Source organism: Typopeltis vanoorti, chromosome 14, assembly GCF_054136105.1.
Source record: "Typopeltis vanoorti isolate ZY-2024b chromosome 14, IOZ_Tvanoo_1.0, whole genome shotgun sequence".
Lineage (NCBI taxonomy): Eukaryota > Metazoa > Arthropoda > Arachnida > Uropygi > Thelyphonidae > Typopeltis > Typopeltis vanoorti.
Window position 1 is genome coordinate 62,680,371 of NC_143562.1, and position 14,616 is coordinate 62,694,986.

At 35.4% G+C, this 14,616-nt stretch overlaps 1 protein-coding gene across 3 annotated transcripts in view; it reads left to right on the top strand.

Moving 5' to 3' along the window:
* Sec31 (COPII coat complex component secretory 31) overlaps nt 1-14,616 on the top strand; it is a 486,555-nt gene that overhangs the window by 330,054 nt on the left and 141,885 nt on the right. The gene's annotated exons all lie outside the window — the stretch shown is intronic.

Consider the following 14,616-nt stretch of genomic DNA (forward strand, 5'->3'; position numbering starts at 1 on the left):
TCTTCTTATATATCCTAAAAGAAAAAAGAACAAATTATTACAATTTGATGAAACATGGGTGTTAAAGGGTTAAGATATATTCTTTCTTGTGGTTATATCAGTTGCTTTAATATAATTTTTGTTCTAGGTGTTTATCAGAACTTTTCAGCTTTCCCCCCTCATAAAGTGAAGTAAAAAAAATGAAAGTAGATTTAGTTAATAAATATTTGTGGTATGCTTTAAAAAAATATCAGGTGAAAAAAGATAGTAACATAGAGGTATTTATAATACTTGAAATTCACAATAAAATGTAAATGCTGTAAAGTCATAGTTGAAGTAGTTCTCTGTGGTTTCCAAAAGCAAGGTTAAACTTAAACATTTTTTTTCTTGAGGATGTTCAATAATAGGAAGTTGAAATTATACACCAAGCAATAAGGGAACTATTGCTTCCCTTACTTCATGCACTACTTCTCCATAAAGTCTCCAAATTTATTGATGCACTTGTCCCAACGATAGATCAGTATCAATACCAGTACTGAAGAAGTTGTAAAATCGTATATAGAAGGATTTTTATACAAAAATACCTTATATACCGATTTTATTGGAAAACGAAAATCCATACTAAATACTTGTGGTTAATTAGCAAATTTTTTAATGTTAGTAATATGGAAATAATTTTAAGTGAATTGTTAAATAATGTAACTGCCAAATTACTGTAAAGAACAAAGAAAGTTATGTGTAAATTAAATTGTGACTAAGGAAAGTTCCAGACAAAGAAATATTCCAGATGGATTAACTTATGACCCCATGCAATTACTATCGCGAAGGTCGAGTATGTGAGGGGTTTCTCACCTTAATGCAACGACGAAAAAAAGGTGGCTGGTGCAGACCCACGAAATACCCAAGGGACTAAAAATGTAGCAGAAACGTTAAATGAGCAAGAAAAAGGGGGGGAGGCATCGGCCGAAAAGAGTTACGAAGCTACGGCAATGTAAGTGACAAGGTTACGATGGATGTAGGTTATGCAGTTACGACAGGTTACGGCAACGGGAGCTCCTTTTTCCTGCAGGTAATTGAGAAGGCTCTTTCTCGTTGGTGGCTTAGGCATGCGCTTTTGATTTTGTCGTCGCCTTTACCCAGACGCTGTTCCGGCTCTCATTTCCAATCCTAGATGCAAGGAATTCCAGTGTGTCTTGCTGATTCAAGGTCGCAGATCCATGTCCTGCCAACAGACATCCGGAAGTGATAGAAAGCTCGATGATGCAGTAACGACGGTCAGTTCCGAAATTCCTTCCTCTAAGTTTTCTAAAGGTCTCCGTTGATGAAACATCTTCGATATCGTAGAAGGTGCCCAGTAATGAGCTATAACGGAAGGTAGAAGAAGATAACGATCTAAAGGATCTAACATTGCGGACTAGATGATTAAAAAGTAAGGCCTTGTATGGGAAATTTCTAGATTTGAGATTTGTGGAAGAAATTGCTATTGTATTGAAATTTTGTTAGAGTTAAGGACAGTAATAAGGACACTAGGTCGCGAGTTAAATTTTGTGAAATAGCCTGCTGAGTTATGTGTGTTAAGTTAGAGTTAGCATACGTGAAGATTTAGAGTGCGTGATATGAATTAATGTCTGAGTTAAAATATGATACAGCATGCACAAGTCTGTTTTAGTGTATGAATAATTTATAGGAATAATTAGTGCATTAGTCAAATTGTTCAAAGAAGAAATTGTTAAGCTAGGTTGATTAATTTGAATTCAAGCTATTATTACTGAAAAGTATAGAGCCTGATGGAGTTATTTTTTTTAATGTTTAGCGTTAACTTTTTTGTACTTTCAATTAGAATGAATAAATTGTTTTGTTTGTCAAACAATTTGCCTGATTCCTGCATACCAATGCACTACTCATAAAAATCGAACCTGTATGATCTAAGGGGATAGGGGATAGTTTACCACGACGGTAGAATTGAGTTTTACGTTACTTGATAGAGTATTGAGAGTTAGAAGTATTTCCGCACTAAGCGAAGTGTTTTTTTTTTCTTTAGGAAGGATATTTAAATCTTATCTGAGACACCTGATGGCGCAGTCGAAATAAAAAAATAAATTTTCAGAAGTCAAAATTGAAGAAATGCGCTTGCTGTTATAACAAAGGAATTTGGCTCTAACCCGAGGCAAGTTCCCAAGTTATAAAAATATGAGCACGTGAATAGCATAGATACAACCTTGAGAAAGGGGGAAGGGTCAAAAGGTTACAAGTAAGGATTAAGAATAAGTAACTAGATCAAGCAACGGATCATGTACTAGGAGTTGCGACTGTTAAGGTTGAAGAAAAGTTAATTTAAAGTTAAGATAAAAGAAATAAAAATTAGGAATGAAAAATTGTAATAAAATTTTACAATGGCGCAGACAACAAGGATTTAATAAAAGATTCAAATATAATCAAAAATTTTTACAAAATCCATGCTCACACCCAGTAACCAACATTGTACCACCTGTTGAACTTCCTTATCTATAGTGAAATGTCTTCCAGAAAGGTGGTTCTTGAATGGGCTGAACAAATGGAAGTCTGAAGGCACTAAGTCTGGACTATAGGGGAAATGTGGCAGAGTTTCCCAATGATTACAGCATAGCCACCCACAAATGGTGTGTGTTTGGGTAGCATTGTCATGCATCAAATCCACTGTGACCTGAATTTTCAGGCAGTGGGAACAGTTTTGAATTTTTTTGAGCACTTGCCTTTGTCGCTATATCGCAAGAGATTCTCTAGACATCTACCTGTGTGTGTTGCCTTGTGCTCAACTGACAATTGTCGGGGCACCCACCTGGGGGGGGGGGGGGCACACCTTTTGAAAGCCAAGGACATTGTGAACAATTTTGTAAACATTGGACTTACTCAAGTTCACCACTTGTGCAATTACATGCAGTTTCTCACCAGTCTTCAAGAACAAACCCTTACTGCGTGAATTGTTTTCTGTCTTGCTTGATGAAGTCCTGCCCACCCAATGTCAATCTTCAATGTCGCTGCGGCCTGCTTTAAATTTATTGTACAAAAATACACCTGCTTCTTTGACATCACCTTTTCACCATACACATAACTTCATGGACTGTTTTGGACCATACTCGCATGGTAGCTACAATTTTGCAACTGGAATTAAGTGAGGCGACAGCAGCACCACACTGCATTGGTGGTCTTTTTGAACATTATTAATGGGTTTGTCTGTCCATGTTTTATCTTATTCCCTTTCACCATTATTAAGAAAAAAAGTGTTATCTACTTTTTTTGGAAACCCCTCCTATTATACATACTTAATAATATTTCTCATTATTATGTGACATGTCCATGAAGTCTAAAGTCTCATTGCAGGAGACATTCTACACACAATCCACTCTCTACAGTAGTTAATCCTTCATCTATACATTACTCAATCCATCATCTGCCTAATTTATTTTTCTTCTATCAATTGCATGTGTCCTATGAGAAGAAAAAAAAACACTTCCACCTGTTTCACACATTGGCTAACTATCCTTCAACTGAAAAAGTGAATATAGAGATTTCTTCTTCGTATGATGAGAATTGAACTCTGGTCTTTTCCAATTGAAGGATGCATTGTGCCATCATTCTTCTCTAATATAAGTTGAAAAATAATGTCTCCTTATAATGAAACAAACCCATGTTGTAAAGTGCACTAAATAGCACTTGTTTATTGACTTTTTTTGTATTTGGTTTCAACCAGAGAGCAAGGAAGTCTCAAATGTTCTTCTGATTTCACTATTCTAACATTAGAGGTTTTTGAATTACAGCATTTGTAAATTTGAGCAAATGAATCATTGTGGGTGAAACTTGAATTTCTAATGGCAGAAAATGTTTTCTGCTAAATTGATATTTATTAACAAATGAAAATTGTTTATATAGATGAATTTAGACATTAGTACTGTGGAGTATTTGATGACTTTCGTTCAGCATACACATAACTTCATGCAAACATGCCTATGGTCCACCACATTTTTTTGTTTTGATAAATTTGATTACTTATTTTGAGTAATCTTAAGTTTGAAAATGTGCTGTTTAATGGTTAAAATCAGATAACTGCAAAGAGACCGTCATTTAGCCTTTTAACGAATGTGGAGAACTGAAACTCCGCTATTTATTCAGGAAACCAGGGCAAACAACAAAAAGTCAGCTAGTTGAACAAAGTATCAGCAGATTTCAAGATAGCCACCATAAATATAAGTATTGATGGAAAGAAAGTGGAACTGTCAGAAGAATGACCATGTTGACATAATTTATATTATATTGGTAGACAAAGAAGACAAAAACGGGTGAGGTCCTTCTGAATAACAATTACAAGATGTTATATTCAGCTATAGTCTTCAACACAAAATACAGAAATAATCTTCTTGAATGACAGGCTATATTGAATAGAATATTGTGAGCAGAAATTAGAATGGGGCATTGCACAGTGAGACTTATTTGTGCCTATTGTCCAAGAAATTTCTACTAAGGATGAAATGGAATAGTTTTTTGAGTCATTAGAGAAGGCAGTTGATTTTAAAAGGTGCAGGGGAGAGGAGTGGTCCTTGTTCAAGGTTTAAACAGCAAATTACAAAATGAATACTAGACATGAAAATGTGCTGGGAATTTGGACAAAAAAGGGAAAAGCTAATAATAATAGTAAGTTCCTGCTGGATTTCTGTTTAGGTCATGGATTGGTCATCATAAACACCATGTTCTAACATAAAGATGTGCACAAATTTACATGAAGAAAAAATACAAATAATAAGAAAAGTCTCATTGACTATGTTATTATAGGTAGCAGTATCTTCATGTTGGTTCAGGACACAAATGTACAGGGATAGTTGAGGATCTATATTTAAGTTTTGTAAATCTGGAAAAGTATATGACAAGGTTTCAAGAGAAAAAGCTTTTCTCTTGAAACCTTGTCATATACTTTTCCAGGTAGACGGCTATTAATTTCTGAAGTCATTGGCCTCTATATACAAGTTGCTTATTCATGAAAATACTTCATGTGCAAACTTTGTTTGCTTATACTTGGATAAACAATAAACCAAGAATATAATTTTTGACATCTTTAATTTAAGCACAACTATATGGTGTTAATGTAACATTCCATCGAATGGTTCTATATTGGGTTGTAAATCAGCAAATAGAATTGAAGAAGGTAAAGGCAAATAGTTTGTAAAATCATGTGTAAGACAAAGGTACACACTATTTTCACTGTTGTTCATCATCTGTATGGATCATATAAAGGAAAATGGCATTAGACCTGGTATCTAAATTAGAGATGTTAATCTCAGCTCTTTAGTTTATACAGACGATGTTATACTTCTAAATCCAGTAGAAAACTGCAAGTCCTTAAGTAAATTAAATAACTGTTGTAAGAAATATGGCATGAAAATTAGAAAATTGGAAATTAGAGAACTGAAAATTGGAAAGAACATAGAAAACTTCAACTGCATTCTGAATTGAGACACTATAAATGAAGTAGAATGTTTCAGCTATATAGGCACAACTTTTTAGTGAAGATGGCAGATTAAATATGAACAATGAAATTATTAACAGATAATAGAATTAACAAACCTGGAGTAGCGAGGAGTCAATTGAATTAATTTATATGAAATAAGAGCAAAATTAGTTAAAACACTAAAGTTGCAGTATTCAACTCAGTGTTGAAGAGTTTTAACTCATGGTTCTGAGCTTGATTAGAAGTAAAACAGTTGATCAAAGAGAGGAGACCTCAAATATGATAAGGACTCTGGGGGGTGGAAAAAAATAGAGGAGCAAACAGATGGTATCAGTGGCAGATCACGTGAAAAATGAAAATATTAGGAAGGAACCCAATGTTAACATTCAGGAATGCATGATTAGAGCTAATCTCAAGTGGTATGGATATTTAAATAGAATGGGAAAAGAAAGATTAGCAAAGCAAGTGTTTGATGCCAAGGTTGCAGGAAAAAGACTCAGAAGAAGACTAAGGTGCAGTTAGAAGTGCTTTTGAAGATTGAAATATAACAGTTAACAATATTGGAGTCCTTGCAGACTAATTCGGAGGAAAATTGTCGAAAATTAGTAATAATGCAAATTTTTCATGTAGTACCATTGCCATCATAATATCCTGTTCATCTTTTAGGATATATATCAGGAATTTGATATTTTAAAAACAAATTGCAGAGATTCCATTCCTCTGTTTATGGTAATATAATGCAGTTTTCTTTTAATATTCTGTTGTGAAATTTATTGTTATAATTAAATTCACTTGTCTTTGTCTCCCCAAAGAGAATAAAATTTATTTTCATAAATGATTTTATAAAATTTTGAAGTTATTAAAATGATTTATGTTATCAGATATAATTAAACTATGACGATGTTTCGTAATGGCAGAGATAATGCACATTTAGTTATAAATTAAATTAAAGATGCTAAGAAATTATATTCTTGGTTTATTCAAATGTAAGCACACAAAGTTTGATAACAAACAAAGCTTGATAGTGAAAATACTTCATATGCAAACTTTGTTTGCTTACACTTGGATAAAGGATAAACCAAAAATATAATTTCTTGACAGTTTAATTTAATTTATAACCAAGTGGAAAAACTTTCAACAACTAGCTCTGATCCCGAGTATTTAAATAATAAGGTGTGACACCTTTTCACTACTTTTATATGGGAAATATGACTTCTGCATTACTTCAACCTTAGTATCACTTCTGGGAAATAGCCCTTCCTATAATGCGTATCATTGTACACACCCAAAAGCATATGTGCTTTGCATTATGTGATACTAAGGCATTTAATGTGAAGTCATTAGCCTCTATATACAGATAGCTTAGTCGTGAAGATATTTCATGTGCAAACTTTGTTTTTTTACCCTAAATAAAGGATAAGCCAAGAATATAATTTCTTGGTATCTTTAATTTAATTGAAACTTTTTTTTTTTAACTTGAAAATTCATTTTACACTTGTTTCATCCTACCTGTACAAGGAGATCACAGTTTAACTGGCAGTTTGAACTTAGTGAACACTAACTTCACAGACATTTAGGAAGCAGTGTAACTTGTAACAACAGCGGTGTAGTTGTTTTTGTTTTGTTGTTCTGGTTGGAATTAGAATCTTGGTTTCTTTTATAATGATGAGAGTAAATATTAAAGAAACAAATCAGGCCTATAGATTTGTCTGAAAGAGTTTGGTTTCAAATGGTGAATGACCACCAAATGAAAATCTAAAAGAAGGCTTCTAATATTGTTTTAAATTAATGAACAGTAGTACAATTTGGAAAAAGTAAATTCCTGTAGTAATTGGGTCTGCTGTTATATTCTTCATCCTGAGTTTGTTTCAGTCATTAGATGAGATTGAAGACAGGAAATTACATATTCTTCTAGAAATTATGTATTATAGAATATTGTAGACAAGGACAGAAAAAATAACTGATGTCAGTACGAAAGAATTGTAAAAAATTGTCGAGCCGGAGAAAGGAAGTGTTTGCTCCTCATGGATAATATTATTATTATTATTCCTGATACCTCCAAGGAGTCCGAAGACTCATCGCTGGAGGACACCTACAACTGTCTCTACACCTAACAAGATGGGTTAATAAGATGGGTAATTCTGATAAAATGTTTACACTGAAGTCTAGTGAGATAGGACAAGAATATATATATATTATTTTATTTTTTTCACTTTAAGGAAGGTGAAGTGTTTCAGAAAACTTAATTTTTTTTTTTTATCAGTGAGATGATTCTTGTTTTGGAACTGATTGTATTGAATATAATGGAAAGCAAAGTTGTTAAAAAAAAAAGATTAGCAGAGATTTTCTTCTTTCATTAGAAGACCTTACCACATATATATTTTTTTTATATGTATGAGATTAAACTTAAATTTGTATGAATGTTGGAGAAAGTGTATCTGTTACGAAATCTTTTTTGAACAAATTTTATGTAAGGAATTAATGTTATAAATTTGTATATTAATTAAACAATGTGTTTTTATATTATAATTCTTGCCTTATTTATGAGACTAAGATAAGTGAATGTGGTAAATGAGATTTATTTTAACTTGAGGAAACTAATATTCTTTTAAAGTACATAAATGTGGAGACTGAAATTTAACTGAAAATGCTATCAACTTTTTTAGCTGCAGCAAAACACGCACATATATATTTTAAATGCTGCTCTTCATTTTACTATATTTAAGTATATAATATAGTTCATTTCACACAAGCAATGGTAAGTGATAATTACTAATCTCAGATACCAGAAGGGAATTGATATTAGCAGTGACCAATTGCCATTGAATTTGTGTATAGCATACAGTGGGTTTCCCAATTATCCACAGCATTTGCTGATGTTCCAGTATAAAGGAATGAGAACCAGATACATCATTTGAAGTCCAGAAAGTGACTGCTTTCTGGGCTTCAAATGATGTACCTGGCTGTAAAGATGTAATACATTTAAGCCTATTTATTTCAGTTATATTAGCATACTTTCAGGCTGTAAAGATGTAATGTATTCAGCATTCAATTTCATTTATTTCAATTATCTTAGCCTACCTACTTTTAAGGCGTAGATAATCAAAAATTATTTAAGCTTTGAAATCAAAACTCGACATTCAAGCCTATTTCATTCAATTATCTAATTAGTAGGCTCAGATTATTGAAATAAATAGGCTTGAATGCTAAATGAAGAAATAAAAAATTCAATTAACACTCCTCGAATGGGTTAAAAAATTGTCGAAAATTAATTTATCCAGCTGACTCCTGGACTCTGTGATCATACGTTTAGTTAACTGATCGAGTTGGTTTTCTAATGCAGCTGGATAATTGAGAGTTTACTGTATTTCTGAAGGAAATTTCTATTGTACAAGCAACATCAATCATTTTTGTGTCCTTTCCTTGAACTCTCACTACATACATGCTCTGATCAAAAATATCTGGACACCTCTTCGTAGTAGTGGATATGGTTATATACCACAGTCATGGTTAATACAGATATTAAAAGAAGCACATTGTCTTGTAATCTTCATAAACAGACATTAACATTAAAATGGGCCATACTGAAGAGCCTCAGCAACTTTCAACGTGGTGTAGACATTAGACATTGAATGCTACCTTTTTAACAACTCAAGAAATTTCTACTTGCAGCCGCTAATCAACTGTAAAGGATGCTATTGTGAAGTGAAAATGCCTAGGAGCAACAACACAATTGCAACCTGGTAAGCTATGTAAAATCAGAATGGAAGTGCTTGGCACAAAAAAATTGTCTATCTTCAGTTGAAACACTTGTTATTGAGTTCTGAAATGCTTCTGCAAGCAATGCTAGCATCACAACATTCATCAGGAGCTGAAGAACATAGGTTTCCTTGGCTACATACTGCACACATACTTACATCATCAAGGGCATTGCAGGTGGATTGGTGTTAAGTTCACTGTCATTGGACTCTGTAGCAGTGAACATATTCTGTGTAGTTGCAGAGTGATGAATCATGCTTCACCATCTGATCTGACAGTCCGTTGGATTAGTCCAGGTTTGGTGGATGTCAGGAGAATGCTACCTGCCCAAATTGTTGTGCCAAGTTTAATGGAGAATGCATCATGGTATGGATCTGTTTTTCATGGTTTGGACTGGGTCCCCTAGTTCTGGTGATAAGAGAATCTTAATGCTGCAGCCTATACTGATATTGTAGACAATTCTGTGCTTCCAACTTGATGGCAGTAGTTCAATGAGGGCCTTTTAGTGTATCAGCATGACAGTGGTCCCCTTCCACAAAGTGAAGTCGCTGCAGGAACATATTCCTGATTTTAATCCCATTGAATGCTGCAATGAATTGAACGCCAATTGCAAGCCAGGCCAAATCACCAACATCAGTGACTGATCTACTGATCACACTAATACTCTTCTAGAAGAATGGAAGGGAATTGCTGCAGCATTGTTCCAAAATCTAATGGAAAGTCTTCCCAGAAGATTGAAGGCTATTATAGTAGCAAAGGGTGGGCCAACTCCATATTAATCCCTTTTATATTAGAATGAGAGTTGAGATGAGCAAGTCTCTGTCAGGAAGTGAATTGCTGCAGTTGCTTTTCTGTCTCTGTCTGTGGGTTGGTGGGGTGGGTGTGGGGTATAAACTGGAATTGAATGTGGTATGTATTACCACAATGAGAAGTAAATTAGCTTAACTAAATTAAGCTAAATTAAATTAATAACACATTTAAAAGTAACCAGATAGATTGCTTGAATACAGTGACTGTTATCTAAATGTCAGTGCTTGTATACTAGAGACTTAGTTATATGTAATTCATTCCACTATGTATTATCCATCTTCTTCTTTCACTCTGCCTTATCCCATGTTAAACGGGGTTGGCGCACCAATCTTTAACCTTCCTCTTCCAAGCTCTCCGGTCCAGAGCATCCTTCGGACTCCATATCCTTTCTCCCTAAGATCCTCTGTCATCTTATCCCTCCACCTGAGCTTGGACCTGCCTCTTTTCCTCCTACTCCACTCGTTTACCAACATACTCCTCACCCTTCCTCTCAACATGTCCAAACCACCTCAGCCTACTTTCTTGTATCTTCTTGCCAATTGGTCCCACCTTAATCGTCCCTCTGATGTAGTCATTCCTTATCCTGTCCTTCTTTGTCACACCACTCATCCATCTCAACATCCGCATCTCCGCTATCTCCATCTTCCTCTCCTGTGCCTTGGTTATAGGCCACATCTCCGCACCATGGAGCATCGCTAGCCTCACCACCATCTCATAGAGCTTTCCTCTTACAACTCACTCTCTTGTCGCACAGGACCCCACTCATCTTCCTCCAATTCATCCAACCGCATGTTATTCGGTGCTGTATTTCCTCATCCAGGTCACCATTCCTCTCAACAACTGACCCAAGGTACTTGAATTTCTTCCCTGAAATTAGCCTTTCACCCTGGAGTTGTATGACGATATCCTCGTCACACCCCGTTGACATATATTCAGTCTTCACCCGGTTAATTCTCATGCCGCTCTTCTTCAATGCCTTTCTCCACTCTTCCAGGGTATTTTCAAGCTTCTCTCGGGATGATTCACATAGAACAATGTCATCGGCAAACAGCATGCTCCACGGTGCCTCCTTCTTGACATCCTCCACTAGTACATCCATGACCAGGTCAAAGAGGTAGGGGCTCAGAGCTGACCCTTGGTGTAGCCCTACGACAATAGGGAACTCTTCTGTCATGCCGACACTAGACCTGACCTGAGTTTCTGTTCCCTCATACATCTCCTTCACCAACCTCACGTACTTCTTCGACACCCCTTCTTCCTCATACACCTCCATACCTCCTGCCTGGCCACTCTGTCGTATGCCTTTTCCAGGTCTATAAACACCATGTGCAGATCCACTTGCATCTCTCTATATTTCTCCATCAATCGCCTTAGTGCAAATATTGCATCCATTGTCCCTCTTCCTGGCATAAATCCAAACTGCTCCTCACCAATTTTCATTTCCTGCTGTAACCTTGCTTCAATTACTCTTTCCCATATTTTTAATGTGTGTGACATCAGCTTGATTCCACTATAGTTGCCACAGTCTTGAACATCTCCTCTTCCTTTGTAGATTGGGACGAGAATACTTTTCCTCCATTCCTCTGGTATCTTTTCCTGTTGGGCTATTTTGCACATCAGATCCCATAACATATCCATGCCCTCACTGCCCAAACTTTTCCACACTTCCCCAGGTATCTGGTCTGCTCCCACAGCCTTTCCATTCTTCATTTTTATGTATTATCCATAAGTACTATTTTTTAGTTCGAACTTATGCCTAATTTTTCATCAGATGCATAAGCATCATAGTTTTGAACCCTCAGAGTTCTCTGTACTATAATAAGATATTTGATAGCAATAATATCTGTAGAACTTGGTAATTGTTGTGTGTCTCAGTAGAATCATAATCAACAAAAGCTAACTTTGGGAATAGAAATACAGTATTAAATTGCATGTTCCAAAGTTAAAGTCTGTAAAATCTTTTCAATCATACCCTTGTCATAGTGTATCATTAGCAAATCCATTGATATGTGATAGTTTTCTTGCTTTACCATGATCCACGTGCAATACGTAAGTGCATTGAATCAAGATTTCTAAATGCAAATCCAAATATCTTATGCACAGATTGTTTAGAATGATATAATAGAATTTTAGCACTGTATGGGATAACCCATTTGTACCAGTTAGATTTGAATGCATGTTTACGGGTACTAGCATTTCATTATTTATAGATACACAATGATCTCATTTACAAAAGGTTAGGAATACATAGTAGATTATGTAAACTGGGAACCTTGATCTAGAAACTCCAGATGTTACTTTTTTTAAAGCTACATCAGGCCTCTAAATAAGCAGTGTAATGGTCTCACTAATGGTGGTGTGATTCCTGCTCCAGTTTTTATCTTGTTTCCATATTGATTGCTATATTTATATAGCATCACTACATAATAAAAAATACAGATAAATCATGTTTATTGATAACCAGTTTTGAAATTTTACAAGTAAACCTTAACAGTTGTAAATTATGACTGTGAACCAAAGTTCGCATGTTAAGCTACATGTAAACATAGTCAACTTCACATCATGCTACACCAGTATTTTATAATGCAGAGTACACTCCATTTTGGGTGTGTTCAATCCCATGCATTATTGGAAGGATCACTATCCAGACTGGTTTAGACCTTTATTTGAGTTTCTTTATCAGAGAACTCCACCTGTTAAAGGTATTGAGAAGTAAATCAATAGCAAAGTCCATGTCTTGTACATTATTGGAGCTGATCGTCATTTCTGTTGAGTTCGAGCTTGCTTCAGTTAACTTTTTCCTCCTCTCCTCCCCTACCATTGATTTCCTGCAAAACCTGGAGAATAGAATGGAATAGAACACTATCGAACTCGGCATAATTGAAGATCAGACCATTTTCAGTATCAAAGCATCAGTAGGAACTAAATAAATTCAGGTGACTGTGCCTATTTGATTATTTATTTGTAAAAGTTAATCATATATAGTCTAAGTACCCAATCAGTGAGATAATTTTTCTTTTTAAGATTGGAATTTTTATGCCTGTTTTTCATGATTATTTTCACTCTTCTGATCTATTCACATGCGCTGATCAAACGACTAAAATTATTCTCACTAGGATTTGTGGTACTTTATTCACCACTCCTTTCAAACCTTCCTAATCTCTATCCAAGAAAACTCCAACTTCTCACTCAGAAGTTGTGTTATGAGCACAATGACTTGCATTGTGCTCATAACAATTGTAAAAACACATTAACAAAGTTCATATGAATCAAATGCAAAGAAAGCGTGCCTGTTGCCTAAATGGTGGTCAGGGCTGTTTGGTTGCTCGGTTGCTTTGGAATGTCTGTTCTTCCACGTTTCCATCTCCTTTACATCTTATGGCTCAGTGACGATATCAAGTAAGGCAAACCCATAATGTTAATCTTTTTTCCAACTCTTCTTCAGATGATCAAAGTGAATCTCCTTCCACTATATTTCAAATTGCTCAACACTATGATCCTCTGATCTTTTGCCAAAAAGAACATCAGAAGAATACTCAGTAGTTTTGATAATAATGAGTCCTCAGGTCCAGGTGGTTTCTTTTAGTTGTACTAAAAGCTTGTGCTCCTGGATTAACCCCCCACCTGTCACCTTTACAAGTTGTTATACTCGTGTGTCATCTTCCCAGCAGCAAGCTTTTACCCAGCCTGTTTGTAAAAAGGGAGCTAAAACTTAGCCATCAAAACTGTCTTCCTTTGCTCTTGCCTGAATACTCAAGAACATTAGCAACCAACTATTTCACCATCTGCAAACTAACCAATTAATTAGGGATTACCAATATGGATTCTGCCATTCTCACTGAATGGCAGATCTCTTAACTGACTTATGTACCAAGTTGTCTAAGAATGTGGTTAGTAAGGATGTGAGAACTTGACTTTTTGCTTGTAGATTGCTGGTTGAATGGAATGGATTGCCAGAGGTGGTTGTGAGTGCTCTGACAATGAGGTTAAGATTTTTTTTTATCGCACAAAGACATCAAAGGTCATACTGTGCCAGGACATATGGTAATTGGTTAGTAGGACAATCACAAACATCCATGCTCTTGGTGGGATTCGAACCCACAGCCTCTTGGCTGGAGAGCAGATACACTAACCACTTGGCCAATCAGGTTGGCAGAGGTTAAGAAGAGGTATGATAGGTAATGTGTGAATAATAGTTAATGGTTTCCCTCAGTGAGTATTTTGATTCCTTGGAGATGCCTGAGTAGTATAGTAATAATAATTTGACTTAGTAGAAACCTAATTATCTCATACAGAGGTAAGAGATTTTTTTCACCTGGAAACTCTGGTTTTTTGTCTCCCCAGAACAGGCAAACCAGCCCTGTGAATATATGCATCTACAAACATAGGACACACTCTGGAGGCATACAGCTTACCACCCTATCCTCAACATCGTAAAAGGCAAAAGAGGAGGATTAAGAAAGAAAGAAATCTAATTAAAGCCACATTGGTTAATCCTGTCTGCATGGCTTGCTACAACTTTCAATATGCATATGTATTCTTTGGTTGATTTTAAAACCAAAGTTTTTTTGGGAGGGAAGAATCCTACC